This window comes from Oncorhynchus masou, chromosome 25, assembly GCF_036934945.1.
Source record: "Oncorhynchus masou masou isolate Uvic2021 chromosome 25, UVic_Omas_1.1, whole genome shotgun sequence".
Taxonomy (NCBI): Eukaryota; Metazoa; Chordata; class Actinopteri; order Salmoniformes; family Salmonidae; genus Oncorhynchus; species Oncorhynchus masou.
In genome coordinates this window covers 17,579,396-17,598,535 of record NC_088236.1, presented here as the reverse complement: position 1 = coordinate 17,598,535, position 19,140 = coordinate 17,579,396, and the positions used below count along the sequence as shown (strand labels likewise).

The 19,140-nt window shown below is 39.7% G+C and overlaps 15 non-coding genes across 15 annotated transcripts; all 15 read right to left on the bottom strand.

Annotated features, from left to right (window-relative positions):
• Positions 1-499: 499 nt before the first annotated feature.
• trnal-caa (transfer RNA leucine (anticodon CAA)) lies at positions 500-611 on the bottom strand. The gene is made up of 2 exons: positions 574-611; positions 500-545 (listed from the first exon to the last, which is right to left on the bottom strand). It is a non-coding gene; the product is annotated as a tRNA-Leu (tRNA).
• Positions 612-958: 347 nt separating this feature from the next.
• trnal-caa (transfer RNA leucine (anticodon CAA)) lies at positions 959-1,070 on the bottom strand. Its single transcript has 2 exons — positions 1,033-1,070; positions 959-1,004 (listed from the first exon to the last, which is right to left on the bottom strand). It is a non-coding gene; the product is annotated as a tRNA-Leu (tRNA).
• Positions 1,071-1,418: 348 nt separating this feature from the next.
• On the bottom strand, positions 1,419-1,530 carry trnal-caa (transfer RNA leucine (anticodon CAA)). Its single transcript has 2 exons — positions 1,493-1,530; positions 1,419-1,464 (listed from the first exon to the last, which is right to left on the bottom strand). It is a non-coding gene; the product is annotated as a tRNA-Leu (tRNA).
• Positions 1,531-1,879: 349 nt separating this feature from the next.
• On the bottom strand, positions 1,880-1,991 carry trnas-cga (transfer RNA serine (anticodon CGA)). The gene is made up of 2 exons: positions 1,954-1,991; positions 1,880-1,925 (listed from the first exon to the last, which is right to left on the bottom strand). It is a non-coding gene; the product is annotated as a tRNA-Ser (tRNA).
• A 1,807-nt stretch (positions 1,992-3,798) lies between these two features.
• On the bottom strand, positions 3,799-3,910 carry trnal-caa (transfer RNA leucine (anticodon CAA)). Its single transcript has 2 exons — positions 3,873-3,910; positions 3,799-3,844 (listed from the first exon to the last, which is right to left on the bottom strand). It is a non-coding gene; the product is annotated as a tRNA-Leu (tRNA).
• Positions 3,911-4,345: 435 nt separating this feature from the next.
• trnal-caa (transfer RNA leucine (anticodon CAA)) lies at positions 4,346-4,456 on the bottom strand. Its single transcript has 2 exons — positions 4,419-4,456; positions 4,346-4,391 (listed from the first exon to the last, which is right to left on the bottom strand). It is a non-coding gene; the product is annotated as a tRNA-Leu (tRNA).
• A 348-nt stretch (positions 4,457-4,804) lies between these two features.
• On the bottom strand, positions 4,805-4,916 carry trnal-caa (transfer RNA leucine (anticodon CAA)). The gene is made up of 2 exons: positions 4,879-4,916; positions 4,805-4,850 (listed from the first exon to the last, which is right to left on the bottom strand). It is a non-coding gene; the product is annotated as a tRNA-Leu (tRNA).
• Positions 4,917-5,486: 570 nt separating this feature from the next.
• Positions 5,487-5,598, bottom strand: trnal-caa (transfer RNA leucine (anticodon CAA)). The gene is made up of 2 exons: positions 5,561-5,598; positions 5,487-5,532 (listed from the first exon to the last, which is right to left on the bottom strand). It is a non-coding gene; the product is annotated as a tRNA-Leu (tRNA).
• A 348-nt stretch (positions 5,599-5,946) lies between these two features.
• Positions 5,947-6,058, bottom strand: trnal-caa (transfer RNA leucine (anticodon CAA)). Its single transcript has 2 exons — positions 6,021-6,058; positions 5,947-5,992 (listed from the first exon to the last, which is right to left on the bottom strand). It is a non-coding gene; the product is annotated as a tRNA-Leu (tRNA).
• Positions 6,059-7,464: 1,406 nt separating this feature from the next.
• On the bottom strand, positions 7,465-7,576 carry trnal-caa (transfer RNA leucine (anticodon CAA)). Its single transcript has 2 exons — positions 7,539-7,576; positions 7,465-7,510 (listed from the first exon to the last, which is right to left on the bottom strand). It is a non-coding gene; the product is annotated as a tRNA-Leu (tRNA).
• Positions 7,577-7,924: 348 nt separating this feature from the next.
• On the bottom strand, positions 7,925-8,035 carry trnal-caa (transfer RNA leucine (anticodon CAA)). Its single transcript has 2 exons — positions 7,998-8,035; positions 7,925-7,970 (listed from the first exon to the last, which is right to left on the bottom strand). It is a non-coding gene; the product is annotated as a tRNA-Leu (tRNA).
• Positions 8,036-8,470: 435 nt separating this feature from the next.
• On the bottom strand, positions 8,471-8,582 carry trnal-caa (transfer RNA leucine (anticodon CAA)). Its single transcript has 2 exons — positions 8,545-8,582; positions 8,471-8,516 (listed from the first exon to the last, which is right to left on the bottom strand). It is a non-coding gene; the product is annotated as a tRNA-Leu (tRNA).
• Positions 8,583-8,930: 348 nt separating this feature from the next.
• On the bottom strand, positions 8,931-9,042 carry trnal-caa (transfer RNA leucine (anticodon CAA)). The gene is made up of 2 exons: positions 9,005-9,042; positions 8,931-8,976 (listed from the first exon to the last, which is right to left on the bottom strand). It is a non-coding gene; the product is annotated as a tRNA-Leu (tRNA).
• Positions 9,043-9,898: 856 nt separating this feature from the next.
• On the bottom strand, positions 9,899-10,010 carry trnal-caa (transfer RNA leucine (anticodon CAA)). Its single transcript has 2 exons — positions 9,973-10,010; positions 9,899-9,944 (listed from the first exon to the last, which is right to left on the bottom strand). It is a non-coding gene; the product is annotated as a tRNA-Leu (tRNA).
• Positions 10,011-10,359: 349 nt separating this feature from the next.
• On the bottom strand, positions 10,360-10,470 carry trnaf-aaa (transfer RNA phenylalanine (anticodon AAA)). The gene is made up of 2 exons: positions 10,433-10,470; positions 10,360-10,405 (listed from the first exon to the last, which is right to left on the bottom strand). It is a non-coding gene; the product is annotated as a tRNA-Phe (tRNA).
• Positions 10,471-19,140: the final 8,670 nt, after the last annotated feature.

Genomic DNA, 19,140 nt, shown 5'->3' with positions numbered 1-19,140 from the left:
ATGATTAATCACCGTTCATGTGTTTTCCTTTCACCATGAGGAGAATGTTTCGATTTTCAAAGTTCTGAACCCTCGCCTCAATCGGAGACCAGAATACCCCTGTAACTAAGGATTCTCACCTTGAGTCTGGCGCCTTAGACCATCTATATTTTAATGGAATTTTAGTAACTTTTTGAATTCTAAAATTCATATTTTTTTCACGATAACATGTCTGATAGAGACATGCAAATCTTAATATACAAAGAAAAGGAAACAAAAAATGTTAAAAGCTAATGAAAGATATAGTAAAAAACATTTTTTAATGGAATTTGAGTAACTTTTTGAATTCTAAACTAGGCATATGATGATATGTTTCTAACGATATTTCCCGTTCAATCTGTTTTCTGTTCTCAAACTATGACATCTATCAAATGATTAATCACCGTTCATGTGTTTTCCTTTCACCATGAGGAGAATGTTTCGGTATTGACAAAGAGCTACTTTTTTAAGGCAAAAGTTGTGTCAGAAGAGGGATTTGAACCCTCGCCTCCAATCGGAGACCAGAATACCCCTGTAACTTGGAAGGATTCTCACCTTGAGTCTGGCGCCTTAGACCACTCGGCCATCCTGACAATTATAAAGCCTTAAAATTCATATTTTTTCACGATTCTGTAACATAACGTCTGATATGTCTGATGGAAACATGCAAATCTTAAGATACAAAGAAAAGGAAACAAAAAATGTTAAAAGCTAATGAAAGATATAGTAAAAAACATTTTTTAATGGAATTGAGTAACTTTTTGAATTCTAAACTAGGCATATGATGACATGTATCTAACGATAATTCCCGTTCAATGTGTTTTCTGTTCTCAAACTATGACATCTATCAAATGATTAATCACCGTTCATGTGTTTTCCTTTCACCATGAGGAGAATGTTTCGGTATTGACAAAGAGCTACTTTTTTAAGGCAAAAGTTGTGTCAGAAGAGGGATTTGAACCCTCGCCTCCAATCGGAGACCAGAATACCCCTGTAACTTGGAAGGATTCTCACCTTGAGTCTGGCGCCTTAGACCACTCGGCCATCCTGACAATTATAAAGCCTTAAAATTCATATTTTTTCACGATTCTGTAACATAACGTCTGATATGTCTGATGGAAACATGCAAATCTTAAGATACAAAGAAAAGGAAACAAAAAATGTTAAAAGCTAATGAAAGATATAGTAAAAAACATTTTTTAATGGAATATGAGTAACTTTTTGAATTCTAAACTAGGCATATGATGACATGTATCTAACGATAATTCCCGTTCAATGTGTTTTCTGTTCTCAAACTATGACATCTATCAAATGATTAATCACCGTTCATGTGTTTTCCTTTCACCATGAGGAGAATTTTTCGATATTGACAAAGAGCTACTTTTTTAAGGCAAAAGTTGTGTCAGAAGAGGGATTTGAACCCTCGCCTCCAATCGGAGACCAGAATACCCCTGTAACTTGGAAGGATTCTCACCTTGAGTCTGGCGCCTTAGACCACTCGGCCATCCTGACAATTATAAAGCCTTAAAATTCATATTTTTTCACGATTCTGTAACATAACGTCTGATATGTCTGATGGAAACATGCAAATCTTAAGATACAAAGAAAAGGAAACAAAAAAATGTTAAAAGCTAAAGAAAGAAATAGTAAAAAACATTTTTTAATGGAATATGAGTAACTTTTTGAGTTCTAAACTATGCATATGATGACATGTATCTAACGATAACTCCCGTTCAATGTGTTTTCTGTTCTCAAACTATGACATCTATCAAAAGATTAATCACCGTTCATGTGTTTTCCTTTCACCATGAGGAGAATTTTTCGGTATTGACAAAGAGCTACTTTTTTAAGGCAAAAGTTGTGTCAGAAGAGGGATTTGAACCCTCGCCTCCAATCGGAGACCAGAATACCCCTGTAACTTGGAAGGATTCTCACCTCGAGTCTGGCGCCTTAGACCACTCAGCCATCCTGAAAATTATAAAGCCTTAAAATTCATATTTTTTTCACGATTCTGTAACATAACGTCTGATGTCTGATGGAAACATGCAAATCTTAAGATACAAAGAAAAGGAAACAAAAAATGTTAAAAGCTAAAGAAAGAAATAGTAAAAAACATTTTTCAATGGAATTTGAGTAACTTTTTGAATTCTAAACTAGGCATATGATGACATGTATCTAACGATAATTCCCGTTTAATGTGTTTTCTGTTCTCAAACTATGACATCTATCAAATGATTAATCACTGTTCATGTGTTTTCCTTTCACCATTTGGAGAATTTTTTGGTATTGACAAAGAGCTACTTTTTTAAGGCAAAAGCTGTGTCAGAAGAGGGATTTGAACCCTCGCCTCCAATCGGAGACCAGAATACCCCTGTAACTTGGAAGGATTCTCACCTCTGAGTCTGGCAACATCGCAAACTACCATCTATAGCCTTCAAAGTCCTGTAACTTGACTATCAAATGAAGTTCATGTGTTTTCCTTTCACCATGAGGAGAATCAACAACAATTATAAAGCCTTAAAATTCATATTTTTTCACGATTCTGTAACATAACGTCTGATTTGTCTGATGGAAACATGCAAATCTTAAGATACAAAGAAAAGGAAACAAAAAATGTTAAAAGCTAATGAAAGATATAGTAAAACACATTTTTTAATGGAATATGAGCAACTTTTTGAATTCTAAACTAGGCATATGATGACATGTATCTAACGATAATTCCCGTTCAATGTGTTTTCTGTTCTCAAACTATGACATCTATCAAATGATTAATCACCGTTCATGTGTTTTCCTTTCACCATGAGGAGAATTTTTCGATATTGACAAAGAGCTACTTTTTTAAGGCAAAAGTTGTGTCAGTAGAGGGATTTGAACCCCCGCCTCCAGTCGTAGACCAGAATACCCCTGTAACTTGGAAGGATTCTCACCTTGAGTCTGGCGCCTTAGACCACTCGGCCATCCTGACAATTATAAAGCCTTAAAATTCATATTTTTTCACGATTCTGTAACATAACGTCTGATATGTCTGATGGAAACATGCAAATCTTAAGATACAAAGAAAAGGAAACAAAAAAATGTTAAAAGCTAAAGAAAGATATAGTAAAAAATCTTTTAATGGAATATGAGTCACTTTTTGAATTCTAAACTAGGCATATGATGACATGTATCTAACGATAATTCCCGTTCAATGTGTTTTCTGTTCTCAAACTATGACATCTATCAAATGATTAATCACCGTTCATGTGTTTTCCTTTCACCATGAGGAGAATGTTTCGGTATTGACAAAGAGCTACTTTTTTAAGGCAAAGCTTTGAACTGGTCAATCGGGGTGGTGCACCGGGATTTGAACCCTCTCCAATCGGAGACCAGAATACCCCTGTAACTTGGAAGGATTCTCACCTTGAGTCTGGCGCCTTAGACCACTCGGCCATCCTGACAATTATAAAGCCTTAAAATTCATATTTTTTCACGATTCTGTAACATAACGTCTGATATGTCTGATGGAAACATGCAAATCTTAAGATACAAAGGAAACAAAAAATGTTAAAAGCTAATGAAAGATATAGTAAAAAACATTTTTTAATGGAATATGAGTAACTTTTTGAATTCTAAACTAGGCATATGATGACATGTATCTAACGATAATTCCCGTTCAATGTGTTTTCTGTTCTCAAACTATGACATCTATCAAATGATTAATCACCGTTCATGTGTTTTCCTTTCACCATGAGGAGAATGTTTCGGTATTGACAAAGAGCTACTTTTTTAAGGCAAAAGTTGTGTCAGAAGAGGGATTTGAACCCTCGCCTCCAATCGGAGACCAGAATACCCCTGTAACTTGGAAGGATTCTCACCTTGAGTCTGGCGCCTTAGACCACTCGGCCATCCTGACAATTATAAAGCCTTAAAATTCATATTTTTTCACGATTCTGTAACATAACGTCTGATATGTCTGATGGAAACATGCAAATCTTAAGATACAAAGAAAAGGAAACAAAAAATGTTAAAAGCTAATGAAAGATATAGTAAAAAACATTTTTTAATGGAATATGAGTAACTTTTTGAATTCTAAACTAGGCATATGATGACATGTATCTAACGATAATTCCCGTTCAATGTGTTTTCTGTTCTCAAACTATGACATCTATCAAATGATTAATCACCGTTCATGTGTTTTCCTTTCACCATGAGGAGAATGTTTTGATATTGACAAAGAGCTACTTTTTTAAGGCAAAAGTTGTGTCAGAAGATGGATTTGAACCCTCGCGGAGACCAGAATCCCAACCTTCGATTCTATCTCTCCCCCGCCTACTCTCTCTAAAAGTTGTGTCAGAAGAGGGATTTGAACCCTCGCCTCCAATCGGAGACCAGAATACCCCTTAACTTGGAAGGATTCTCACCTTGAGTCTGGCGCCTTAGACCACTCGGCCATCCTGACAATTATAAAGCCTTAAAATTCATATTTTTTCACGATTCTGTAACATAACGTCTGATATGTCTGATGGAAACATGCAAATCTTAAGATACAAAGAAAAGGAAACAAAAAATGTTAAAAGCTAATGAAAGATATAGTAAAAAACATTTTTTAATGGAATATGAGTAACTTTTTGAATTCTAAACTAGGCATATGATGACATGTATCTAACGATAATTCCCGTTCAATGTGTTTTCTGTTCTCAAACTATGACATCTATCAAATGATTAATCACCGTTCATGTGTTTTCCTTTCACCATGAGGAGAATGTTTTGATATTGACAAAGAGCTACTTTTTTAAGGCAAAAGTTGTGTCAGAAGAGGGATTTGAACCCTCGCCTCCAATCGGAGACCAGAATACCCCTGTAACTTGGAAGGATTCTCACCTTGAGTCTGGCGCCTTAGACCACTCGGCCATCCTGACAATTATAAAGCCTTAAAATTCATATTTTTTCACGATTCTGTAACATAACGTCTGATATGTCTGATGGAAACATGCAAATCTTAAGATACAAAGGAAACAAAAAATGTTAAAAGCTAAAAAGATATAGTAAAAAACTAATGGAATTTGAGTAACTTTTTGAATTCTAAACTAGGCATATGATGACAATCTAACGATAATTCATTTTTTCTGTTCTCAAACTATGAATCTATCAAATGATTAATCACCGTTCACCTTTCACCATGAAGAATTTTCGGTAACAAAGAGCTACTTTTTTATTGATGAGACCACTCGAGTCAATCTAACGATTTCCCCTGTATTGGAAGGATTCTCACCTTGAGTCTGGCGCCTTAGACCACTCGGCCATCCTGACAATTATAAAGCCTTAAAATTCATATTTTTCACGATTCTGTAACAATTCCGTTCAATGTGTTTTCTGTTCTCAAACTATGACATCTATCAAATGATTAATCACCGTTCATGTGTTTTCCTTTCACCATGAGGAGAATGTTTCGGTATTGACAAAGAGCTACTTTTTTAAGGCAAAAGTTGTGTCAGAAGAGGGATTTGAACCCTCGCCTCCAATCGGAGACCAGAATACCCCTGTAACTTGGAAGGATTCTCACCTTGAGTCTGGCGCCTTAGACCACTCGGCCATCCTGACAATTATAAAGCCTTAAAATTCATATTTTTTCACGATTCTGTAACATAACGTCTGATATGTCTGATGGAAACATGCAAATCTTAAGATACAAAGAAAAGGAAACAAAAAATGTTAAAAGCTAATGAAAGATATAGTAAAAAACATTTTTTAATGGAATTTGAGTAACTTTTTGAATTCTAAACTAGGCATATGATGACATGTATCTAACGATAATTCCCGTTCAATGTGTTTTCTGTTCTCAAACTATGACATCTATCAAATGATTAATCACCGTTCATGTGTTTTCCTTTCACCATGAGGAGAATGTTTCGGTATTGACAAAGAGCTACTTTTTTAAGGCAAAAGTTGTGTCAGAAGAGGGATTTGAACCCTCGCCTCCAATCGGAGACCAGAATACCCCTGTAACTTGGAAGGATTCTCACCTTGAGTCTGGCGCCTTAGACCACTCGGCCATCCTGACAATTATAAAGCCTTAAAATTCATATTTTTTCACGATTCTGTAACATAACGTCTGATATGTCTGATGGAAACATGCAAATCTTAAGATACAAAGGAAACAAAAAATGTTAAAAGCTAATGAAAGATATAGTAAAAAACATTTTTTAATGGAATCTGAGTAACTTTTTGAATTCTTCTAAACCTACAATATGACCTTAAAATTCATATTTTTCACGATTCTGTAACATAACGTCTGATCATGCAAATCTTAAGATACAAAGGGAAACAAAAAATGTTAAAAGCTAATGAAAGATATAGTAAAAAATTTTTTAATGGAATTTGAGTAAATTTTTGAATTCTAAACTAGGCATATGATGACATGTATCTAACGATAATTCCCGTTCAATGTGTTTTCTGTTCTCAAACTATGACATCTATCAAATGATTAATCACCGTTCATGTGTTTTCCTTTCACCATGAGGAGAATGTTTCGGTATTGACAAAGAGCTACTTGTTTAAGGCAAAAGTTGTGTCAGAAGAGGGGATTTGAACCCTCCTCCAATCGGAGACCAGAATACCCCTGTAACTTGGAAGGATTCTCACCTTGAGTCTGGCGCCTTAGACCACTCAGCCATCCTGAAAATTATAAAGCCTTAAAATTCATATTTTTTCACGATTCTGTAACATAACGTCTGATATGTCTGATGGAAACATGCAAATCTTAAGATACAAAGAAAAGGAAACAAAAAAATGTTAAAAGCTAAAGAAAGAAATAGTAAAAAACATTTTTCAATGGAATTTGAGTAACTTTTTGAATTCTAAACTAGGCATATGATGACATGTATCTAACGATAATTCCCGTTCAATGTGTTTTCTGTTCTCAAACTATGACATCTATCAAATGATTAATCACCGTTCATGTGTTTTCCTTTCACCATGAGGAGAATGTTTTTGAACAAAGAGCTACTTTTTTAAGGCAAAAGTTGTGTCAGAAGAGGGATTTGAACCCTCTTTCTCACCTTGAGTCTGGCGCCTTAGACCACTCGGCCATCCTGACAATTATAAAGCCTTAAAATTCATATTTTTTCACGATTCTGTAACATAACGTCCATATGTCTGATGGAAACATGCAAATCCAAATCCCAGAGGCTAAGAATAAGGCAAAAGTTGATGACATGTATCTAAAGATGCGTGATCCTGGACAACACCCTGTGAATTCTAAACAAATCATGGCTAATGGCTAATGAAAGATTAGTAAAAAACATTTTTTAATGTTTGAGTAACTTTTTGAATTTAAACTAGGCATATGATGACATGTATCTACAAATTCATCTATCAAATGATTAATCACCGTTCATGTGTTTTCCTTTCACCATGAGGAGAATGTTTCGGTATTGACAAAGAGCTACTTTTTTAAGGCAAAAGTTGTGTCAGAAGAGGGATTTGAACCCTCGCCTCCAATCGGAGACCAGAATACCCCTGTAACTTGGAAGGATTCTCACCTTGAGTCTGGCGCCTTAGACCACTCGGCCATCCTGACAATTATAAAGCCTTAAAATTCATATTTTTTCACGATTCTGTAACATAACGTCTGATATGTCTGATGGAAACATGCAAATCTTAAGATACAAAGAAAAGGAAACAAAAAATGTTAAAAGCTAATGAAAGATATAGTAAAAAACATTTTTTAATGGAATATGAGTCACTTTTTGAATTCTAAACTAGGCATATGATGACATGTATCTAACGATAATTCCCGTTCAATGTGTTTTCTGTTCTCAAACTATGACATCTATCAAATGATTAATCACCGTTCATGTGTTTTCCTTTCACCATGAGGAGAATGTTTCGGTATTGACAAAGAGCTACTTTTTTAAGGCAAAAGTTGTGTCAGAAGAGGGATTTGAACCCTCGCCTCCAATCGGAGACCGAATACCCCTGTAACTTGGAAGGATTCTCACCTTGAGTCTGGCGCCTTAGACCACTCGGCCATCCTGACAATTATAAAGCCTTAAAATTCATATTTTTTCACGATTCTGTAACATAACGTCTGATATGTCTGATGGAAACATGCAAATGCCAATCCAGAATACCCCTGTAGCCATCCTGAAATCTATTTTTCACGATTCTGTAACATAACGTCTGATATGTCTGATGGAAACATGCAAATCTTAAGATACAAAGGAAACAAAAAATGTTAAAAGCTAATGAAAGATATAGTAAAAAACATTTTTTAATGGAATATGAGTAACTTTTTGAATTCTAAACTAGGCATATGATGACATGTATCTAACGATAATTCCCGTTCAATGTGTTTTCTGTTCTCAAACTATGACATCTATCAAATGATTAATCACCGTTCATGTGTTTTCCTTTCACCATGAGGAGAATTTTTCGATATTGACAAAGAGCTACTTTTTTAAGGCAAAAGTTGTGTCAGAAGAGGGATTTGAACCCTCGCCTCCAATCGGAGACCAGAATACCCCTGTAACTTGGAAGGATTCTCACCTTGAGTCTGGCGCCTTAGACCACTCGGCCATCCTGACAATTATAAAGCCTTAAAATTCATATTTTTTCACGATTCTGTAACATAACGTCTGATATGTCTGATGGAAACATGCAAATCTTAAGATACAAAGAAAAGGAAACAAAAAATGTTAAAAGCTAATGAAAGATATAGTAAAAAACATTTTTTAATGGAATTTGAGTAACTTTTTGAATTCTAAACTAGGCATATGATGACATGTATCTAACGATAATTCCCGTTCAATGTGTTTTCTGTTCTCAAACTATGACATCTATCAAATGATTAATCACCGTTCATGTGTTTTCCTTTCACCATGAGGAGAATGTTTCGGTATTGACAAAGAGCTACTTTTTTAAGGCAAAAGTTGTGTCAGAAGAGGGATTTGAACCCTCGCCTCCAATCGGAGACCAGAATACCCCTGTAACTTGGAAGGATTCTCACCTTGAGTCTGGCGCCTTAGACCACTCGGCCATCCTGACAATTATAAAGCCTTAAAATTCATATTTTTTCACGATTCTGTAACATAACGTCTGATATGTCTGATGGAAACATGCAAATCTTAAGATACAAAGAAAAGGAAACAAAAAATGTTAAAAGCTAATGAAAGATATAGTAAAAAACATTTTTTAATGGAATTTGAGTAACTTTTTGAATTCTAAACTAGGCATATGATGACATGTATCTAACGATAATTCCCGTTCAATGTGTTTTCTGTTCTCAAACTATGACATCTATCAAATGATTAATCACCGTTCATGTGTTTTCCTTTCACCATGAGGAGAATGTTTCGATATTGACAAAGAGCTACTTTTTTAAGGCAAAAGTTGTGTCAGAAGAGGGATTTGAACCCTCGCCTCCAATCGGAGACCAGAATACCCCTGTAACTTGGAAGGATTCTCACCTTGAGTCTGGCGCCTTAGACCACTCGATCCTGACAATTATAAAGCCTTAAAATTACAATTTTCAAGGCTAAAGTTGTGTCAGATTCTTAATCGATACAAAAGAACGTCTGATAAAGCCTGTTCTGTAACATAACGTCTGATATGTCTGATGGAAACATGCAAATCTTAAGATACAAAGAAAAGGAAACAAAAAATGTTAAAAGCTAATGAAAGATATAGTAAAAAACATTTTTTAATGGAATTTGAGTAACTTTTTGAATTCTAAACTAGGCATATGATGACATGTATCTAACGATAATTCCCGTTCAATGTGTTTTCTGTTCTCAAACTATGACATCTATCAAATGATTAATCACCGTTCATGTGTTTTCCTTTCACCATGAGGAGAATTTTTCGGTATTGACAAAGAGCTACTTTTTTAAGGCAAAAGTTGTGTCAGAAGAGGGATTTGAACCCTCGCCTCCAATCGGAGACCAGAATACCCCTGTAACTTGGAAGGATTCTCACCTTGAGTCTGGCGCCTTAGACCACTCGGCCATCCTGACAATTATAAAGCCTTAAAATTCATATTTTTTCACGATTCTGTAACATAACGTCTGATATGTCTGATGGAAACATGCAAATCTTAAGATACAAAGAAAAGGAAACAAAAAATGTTAAAAGCTAATGAAAGATATAGTAAAAAACATTTTTTAATGGAATTTGAGTAACTTTTTGAATTCTAAACTAGGCATATGATGACATGTATCTAACGATAATTCCCGTTCAATGTGTTTTCTGTTCTCAAACTATGACATCTATCAAATGATTAATCACCGTTCATGTGTTTTCCTTTCACCATGAGGAGAATGTTTCGGATATTGACAAAGAGCTACTTTTTTAAGGCAAAAGTTGTGTCAGAAGAGGGATTTGAACCCTCGCCTCCAATCGGAGACCAGAATACCCCTTAACTTGTAAGGATTCTCACCTTTAGTCTGGCGCCTTAGACCACTCGGCCATACTGACAATTTTAAAACCATAAAATTCATATTCTTTCACGATTCTGTAACATAACGTCTGATATCTCTGATGGAAACATGCAAATCTTAAGATACAAAGAAAAGGAAACAAAAAATGTTAAAAGCTAATGAAAGATATAGTAAAAAACATTTTTTAATGGAATATGAGTAACTTTTTGAATTCTAAACTAGGCATATGATGACATGTATCTAACGATAATTCCCGTTCAATGTGTTTTCTGTTCTCAAACTATGACATCTATCAAATGATTAATCACCGTTCATGTGTTTTCCTTTCACCATGAGGAGAATGTTTCGGTATTGACAAAGAGCTACTTTTTTAAGGCAAAAGTTGTGTCAGAAGAGGGATTTGAACCCTCGCCTCCAATCGGAGACCAGAATACCCCTGTAATGCTAGTCATGCCAGGAATATGGTATATGCATATAATTAGTATATGTGGATAGAAAACACTCTGGCGTTTATAAAACTGGTTAAATCATGTCTGTGACGATAACAGAACGTGTGTAGGAGGCAAAATCCCAAGGAAAACTGCTCACAAAAACACAAACAATATCCATCCGCCAGTCTCTGTATTTTCTATGGCAAGGGAAAATAGATTGCGTCCAGGTTACAGTTCCTACAGCTTCCGCACGATGTCGCCAGTGTTGGGAATTGGGTTGAAATTAATCCTTGGTCAAATGAGAAATAGGCACTTCCTGTCGTCGAGTACACTGGAGGAAGTTATGAAAGGGAGAATATGGACCATGATTTCAAGACTTGCTGCTATTGAATACAGATCGCCCCGTGATCAATTTGATCGATTATTAATGTTTACTAATACCTAAAGTAGGATTACAAAAGTAGTTTGAAGTGTTTTGTCAAAGTTTATAGGCAACTTTTTTACTTTAAAAAAATGACGTTGCGTTTTGAAACAGAGTTTTTTCCTGGATCTGACGGTGTTCATAAATGGACATTTTGGCTATACATAGACCGATTTAATCGAAAAAAAGACCCAATTGTGATGTTTATGGGACATATAGGAGTGCCAACAAAGAAGCTCGTCAAAGGTAATGAATGTTTTATATTTTAATTTCTGCGTTTTGTGTAGCGCCGGCAACGCTAATTATTTTGTTTACGTCCACTTTGAGTATTTCGGGGGTTGCATGCTATCAGATAATAGCTTCTCATGCTTTTGCCGAAAAGCATTTTAAAAATCTGACATGTTGGCTCGATTCACAACGAGTGTAGCTTTAATTGAGTACCCTGCATGTGTGTTTTAATGAAAGTTTGAGTTGTATCGAGTACTATTAGTTGTCGCTCTGAAATTTCCGCTGTTTTTGATCCCTGTACAGGGACCGCAGCCATAGGAAGATTTATTTAAAAAATGTGTTTCTTTTTCTTTGTATCTTATGATCTACATGTTTCCATCAGACATATCAGACATTATGTTACAGAATCAGGAAAAAATATGAATTTTATGGATTTATAATTGTCAGGATGGCCGAGTGGCCTAAGGCACCAAACTCAAGGTGAGAATCCATCCTCGTTTTAGGGTTATTCTGGTCTCCGATTGGATGCGAGGGTTCAAATCCCTCTTCTGGCACAGGTTTTGCCTTAAAAAAGTAGCTCTTTGTCAAGACCGAAAAATTATCCAAATGGTGAAATTCAAATTCCATTGAAAAATGTCTTTTACTATTTCTTTCTTTTGCTTTTAACATCTTTTGGTTCCCGTTCTTTGTATCTTAAGATCTTAAAAAAGTAGCTCTTTGTCAAAACTAAAAAATTCTCCAAATGGTGAAATGAAAACACATGAACAGTGATTAATCGTTTGATAGATGTCATAGTTTGAGAACAGAAAACATATTAAACGGGAATAATCGTTCGATACATGTCATCATATGCCGAGTTTAGAATTCGAAAAGTTACTCATATTCCATTGAAAAATGATTTTTACTATTTCTTTCTTTAGCTTTTAACATTTTTTTCCCATTATTTGTATCTCAAGATCTTAAAAAAGTAGCTCTTTGTCAATTCAGAAAAATTCTCCAAATGGTGAAAGGAAAACACATGAACAGTGATTAATCGTTTGATAGATGTCATAGTTTGAGAACAGACAACACATGAAACGGGAATAATCGTTAGATACAGGTCATCATATGCCTAGTTTAGAATTCAAAAAGTTACTCAAGTTCCATAAAAAATGTTTTTCACTATATCTTTCATTAGCTTTTAACATATTTTGTTTCCTTTTCTTTGTATCTTAAGATCTGCATGTTTCCATCAGACATATCAGACGTTATGTTACAGAATTATGAAAAAATATGAATTTTAAAGATTTACAGTTGTCAGGTTGGCCGAGTGGTCTAAGGTGCCCCACTCAAGGTAAGAATCCTTCCTAGTTACAGGGGTATTCTGGTCTCCTTTTGGATGCACGGGTTCAAATCCCTCTTCTGAAACACCTTTTGCCTTAAAGAAGAGTTGCTCTTTGTCAAAACTGAAAAATTCTCGAAATGGTGAAAGGAAAACACATGAACAGTGATTAATCATTTGATAGATGTGCAGCTGTGGAAGATTTTGAGAATCTGAGGACCCTTGAAAAATCTTTTCAGTCTCCTGAGGGGGAATAGGTTTTGTCCTGCCCTTCACGACTGTCTTAGTGTGTTTGGACCATGACAGTTTGTTGGTGATGTGGACACCAATGAACTTACAGCTCTCAACCTGCTCCACCGGGTTAGAGGCAGCCCCTTGGAATTTAGAGTGGTAGAAAGTGGGGCAGCAGAGACCTCCTTTTCCTGTAGTCCACAATCATCTCTTATTCATGTTGAGGGACAGGGTGTTGTCCTGGCACCACACGGCCAGGTCTTTGACCTCCTCCCTATTGGCTGTCTCATAATTGTTGGTGATCAGGCCTACCACTGTTGTGTCATCGGCAAACTTGATGATGGTGTTGGAGTCGTGACTGGACATGCAGTCATCACTGAACATGGAGTACAGGAGGGGACTGAGCACCCACCCCTGAGGGGCCCCCTTGTTGAGGATCAGCGTAATAATGTGTTTGTTACCTACCCAATAATAATATTACCTACCCACTGCTAATAGTCAGGAAGTCCAGAATCCAGTTGCAGAATAATAATACTATTAGTACCTACTAATAAAAATCCTTAGCTTAATAATAATATTATTAATAATACAAATATTGAACACTGAGCTGTAGTCAATGAATAGAATTCTACTACATAGGTGTTCCTTTTACTCCAGGTGGGAAGGGCTATTACTACTACTAGAAGTGCATCATTTACATTTACATTTAAGTCATTTAGCAGACGCTCTTATCCAGAGCGACTTACAAATTGGTGAATTCACCTTCTGACATCCAGTGGAACAGCCACTTTACAATAGTGCATCTAAATCATTAAGGGGGGGGGTGGTGAGAAGGATTACTTATCTTATCCTAGGTATTCCTTGAAGAGGTGGGGTTTCAGGTGTCTCCGGAAGGTGGTGATTGACTCCGCTGTCCTGGCGTCATGAGGGAGTTTGTTCCACCATTGGGGGCCAGAGCAGCGAACAGTTTTGACTGGGCTGAGCGGGAACTGTACTTCCTCAATGGTAGGGAGGCGAGCAGGCCAGAGGTGGATGAACGCAGTGCCCTTGCTTGGGTGTAGGGCCTGATCAGAGCCTGGAGGTACTGCGGTGCCGTTCCCCTCACAGCTCCGTAGGCAAGCACCATGGTCTTGTAGCGGATGCGAGCTTCAACTGGAAGCCAGTGGAGGGAGCGGAGGAGCGGGGTGACGTGAGAGAACTTGGGAAGGTTGAACACCAGACGGGCTGCGGCGTTCTGGATGAGTTGTAGGGGTTTAATGGCACAGGCAGGGAGCCCAGCCAACAGCGAGTTGCAGTAATCCAGACGGGAGATGACAAGTGCCTGGATTAGGACCTGCGCCGCTTCCTGTGTGAGGCAGGGTCGTACTCTGCGGATGTTGTAGAGCATGAACCTACAGGAACGGGCCACCGCCATGATGTTGGTTGAGAACGACAGGGTGTTGTCCAGGATCACGCCAAGGTTCTTAGCGCTCTGGGAGGAGGACACAATGGAGTTGTCAACCGTGATGGCGAGATCATGGAATGGGCAGTCCTTCCCCGGGAGGAAGAGCAGCTCCGTCTTGCCGAGGTTCAGCTTGAGGTGGTGATCCGTCATCCACACTGATATGTCTGCCAGACATGCAGAGATGCGATTCGCCACCTGGTCATCAGAAGGGGGAAAGGAGAAGATTAATTGTGTGTCGTCTGCATAGCAATGATAGGAGAGACCATGTGAGGTTATGACAGAGCCAAGTGACTTGGTGTATAGCGAGAATAGGAGAGGGCCTAGAACAGAGCCCTGGGGGACACCAGTGGTGAGAGCGCGTGGCGAGGAGACAGATTCTCGCCACGCCACCTCGTAGGAGCGACCTGTCAGGTAGGACGCAATCCAAGCGTGGGCCGCGCCGGAGATGCCCAACTCGGAGAGGGTGGAGAGGAGGATCTGATGGTTCACAGTATCGAAGGCAGCCGATAGGTCTAGAAGGATGAGAGCAGAGGAGAGAGAGTTAGCTTTAGCAGTGCGGAGCGCCTCCGTGATACAGAGAAGAGCAGTCTCAGTTGAATGACTAGTCTTGAAACCTGACTGATTTGGATCAAGAAGGTCATTCTGAGAGAGATAGTGGGAGAGCTGGCCAAGGACGGCACGTTCAAGAGTTTTGGAGAGAAAAGAAAGAAGGGATACTGGTCTGTAGTTGTTGACATCGGAGGGATCGAGTGTAGGTTTTTTCAGAAGGGGTGCAACTCTCGCTCTCTTGAAGACGGAAGGGACGTAGCCAGCGGTCAGGGATGAGTTGATGAGCGAGGTGAGGTAAGGGAGAAGGTCCCCGGAAATGGTCTGGAGAAGAGAGGAGGGGATAGGGTCAAGCGAGCAGGTTGTTGGGCGGCCGGCCGTCACAAGAAGCGAGATTTCATCTGGAGAGAGAGGGGAGAAAGAGGTCAGAGCACAGGGTAGGGCAGTGTGAGCAGAACCAGCGGTGTCGTTTGACTTAGCAAACGAGGGGAGGAGAGGAGGGAGTGAAAGGATGCCAGGTCCGCAGGGAGGCGAGTTTTCCCCTCATTTCCGCTCGGCTGCCCGGAGCACTGTTCTGTGAGCTCGCAATGAGTCGTCGAGCCACGGAGCGGGAGGGGAGGACCGAGCCGGCCTGGAGGATAGGGGACATAGAGAGTCAAAGGATGCAGAAAGGGAAGAGAGGAGGGTTGAGGAGGCAGAATCAGGAGATAGGTTGGAGAAGGTATGAGCAGAGGGAAGAGATGATAGGATGGAAGAGGAGAGAGTAGCGGGGGAGAGAGAGCGAAGGTTGGGACAGCGCGATACCATCCGAGTAGGGGCAGTGTGGGAAGTGTTGGATGAGAGCGAGAGGGAAAAGGATACAAGGTAGTGGTCGGAGACTTGGAGGGGAGTTGCAATGAGGTTAGTGGAAGAACAGCATCTAGTAAAGATGAGGTCGAGCGTACTGCCTGCCTTGTGAGTAGGGGGGGAAGGTGAGAGGGTGAGGTCAAAAGAGGAGAGGAGTGGAAAGAAGGAGGCAGAGAGGAATGAGTCAAAGGTAGACGTGGGGAGGTTAAAGTCACCCAGGACTGTGAGAGGTGAGCCGTCCTCAGGAAAGGAGCTTATCAAGGCATCAAGCTCATTGATGAACTCTCCGAGGGAACCTGGAGGGCGATAAATGATAAGGATGTTAAGCTTGAAAGGGCTGGTAACTGTGACAGCATGGAATTCAAAGGAGGCGATAGACAGATGGGTAAGGGGAGAAAGAGAGAATGACCACTTGGGAGAGATGAGGATCCCGGTGCCACCACCCCGCTGACCAGAAGCTCTCGGTGTGTGTGAGAACACGTGGGCGGACGAAGAGAGAGCAGTAGGAGTAGCAGTGTTATCTGTGGTGATCCATGTTTCCGTCAGTGCCAAGAAGTCGAGGGACTGGAGGGAGGCATAGGCTGAGATGAACTCTGCCTTGTTGGCCGCAGATCGGCAGTTCCAGAGGCTACCGGAGACCTGGAACTCCACGTGGGTCGTGCGCGCTGGGACCACCAGATTAGGGTGGCGCGGCCACGCGGTGTGGAGCGTTTGTATGGTCTGTGCAGAGAGGAGAGAACAGGGATAGATAGACACATAGTTGACAGGCTACAGAAGAGGCTACGCTAATGCAAAGGAGATTGGAATGACAAGTGGACTACACGTCTCGAATGTTCAGAAAGTTAAGCTTACGTAGCAAGAATCTTATTGACTAAAATGATTGAAATGATACAGTACTGCTGGAGTAGGCTAGCTGGCAGTGGCTGCGTTGTTGACTTTGTAGGCTAGCTGGCAGTGGCTGCGTTGTTGACACTACACTAATCAAGTCGTTCCGTCGAGTGTAATAGTTTCTACAGTGCTGCTATTCGGGGGCTAGCTGGCTAGCTAGCAGTGTTGATTACGTTACGTTACGTTGAAAGAACGACAATAGCTGGCTAGCTAACCTAGAAAATCACTCTAGACTACACAATTGTCTTAGATACAAAGACGGCTATGTAGCTAGCTAGCTACGATCAAACAAATCAAACCGTTGTACTGTAATGAAGTGAAATGAAAATGTGATACTACCTGTGGAGCGAAGCGGAATGTTGACCGGGTTGTTGAAGTTCAATTCGGTAGACGTTGGCTAGCTGTTGGCTAGCTAGCTAGCAGTATCTCCCACGTTAAGGACGACAAATAGCTGGCTAGCTAACCTCGGTAAATTAAGATAATCACTCTAAGTCTACACACTCTAAACTACACAATTATCTTGGATACGAAGACAGTAAAGACAACTATGTAGCTAGCTAACACTACACTAATCGAGTCGTTCAGTTGAGTGTAATAGTTTCTACAGTGCTAGTAGACGGTGGACGTTAGCTAGCTGCTGGGCAGATAGCAGTGTAGACTACGTTAGGACGACGAAATACGATAATTACGCAATTATCTTTGATACAAAGACGGCTATGTAGCTAGCTAAGAAGAAATTGCTAAGATTAGACAAATCAAACCGTTGTACTATAATGAAATGTAATGAAAATGTAATGAAAAGTTATACTACCTGCGGACCGAAGTGTAGATGCGACCGCTCGCTCCAACCCGGAACCGGAAGTCATCTGTGGATCTGTTGGGGAAGTATGCAAATCGGAGTGGGTCTAGGATTTCTGGGACAATGGTGTTTATGTGAGCCATGACCAGCCTAAATGGCTACAGACATGAGTGCTACGGGTCAGTAGTAATTTAGGCAGGTTAACTTAAAGTTCCTGGGCACAGGGACTATGATGGTCTGCTTGAAACATGTTGGTATTACAGACTCAGTCAGGGACAGGTTGAAAATGTCAGTGAAGACACTTGCCAGTTGGTCAGCGCATACTCGGAATACACGTCCTGGGAATTCATTTGGCCCTGCGGCCTTGTGAATGTTGACATGTTGAAAGGTATTACTCACATCGGCTACGGAGTGCGTGATCACACAGTCGTCCGGAACAGCTGACGCTCTCATGCATGTTTCAGTGTTGCTCTCCTCAAAGCGCGCATAGAAGTAATTTAGCTGTGCTTCCCTTTTTAGTCTGTAATAGTTTGCAAGCCCTGTCACATCCGACGAGTGTCGGATCCGGTGTAGTATGATTCGATCTCAGTCCTGTATTGATGATTTGCCTGTTTGATGGTTCGTCGGAGGGCATAGAGGGACTTCTTATAAGATCCGGGTTAGAGTCCCCTCCTTGAAAGCAGCAGCTCTACTCTTTAGCTCAGTGCGGATGTTGCCTGTAATTCATGGCTTCTGGTTGGGGTATGTAAGTACAGTTTCTGTGGAGACGACGTCATTGACTGATGTGGTATACTCCTCAATGCCATTGGAAGAATCCCAGAACATATTCCCAGTTTGTGCTAGCCGTACAGTCCTGTAGCTTAGCATCTGCTTCATCTGACCACTTTTGACAGAGTCACTGGTGCTTCCTGCTTTAGTTTTTGCTTGTAAGCAGGAATCAGGAGGATAGAATTATGGTCAGATTTGCCAAATAGAGGGAGAGGGAGAGCTTTTTCCATGTCTCTATGTGGAGTAAAGGTGGTCTAGAGTTTTTTTCCCCTCTGGATGCACATTTAACATGATGGTAGAAATGAGATAAATTCGATTTTCCCTGCATTAAAGTCCCCGGCCACTAGGTGTACCACCTCTGGATGAGTTTTTTCCTGTTTGTTTTTGGCCGTATACAGCTAATTGAGCGCGGTCTTAGTGCCAGCATCGGTTTGTGGTGGTATATAGACAGCTATGGAAAATACACATGTCATTCAGTCACGACTCGGTGAAACATAAGATATTACAGTTTTTAATGTCCCGTTGGTCGGATATACGTGATTATAGTTTGACTATTTTTATTATCGATTGATTGTACGTTGGCTAATAGGACCGATGGTAACGGTAGATTACCCTCTCAGCAAAGTATCCTTACAAAGCACCCGGACCTTCATCCCCGATACTTCCGTCTCTTTCTCCTGCGAATGACGGGGACGAGGGCCTTGTCGGGCGTCTGAAGTAAATCCTTCACATCCGTCCGACTCGTTGAAGAAAATGTATTCCTCCAGTACAGGGTGGATAGTCG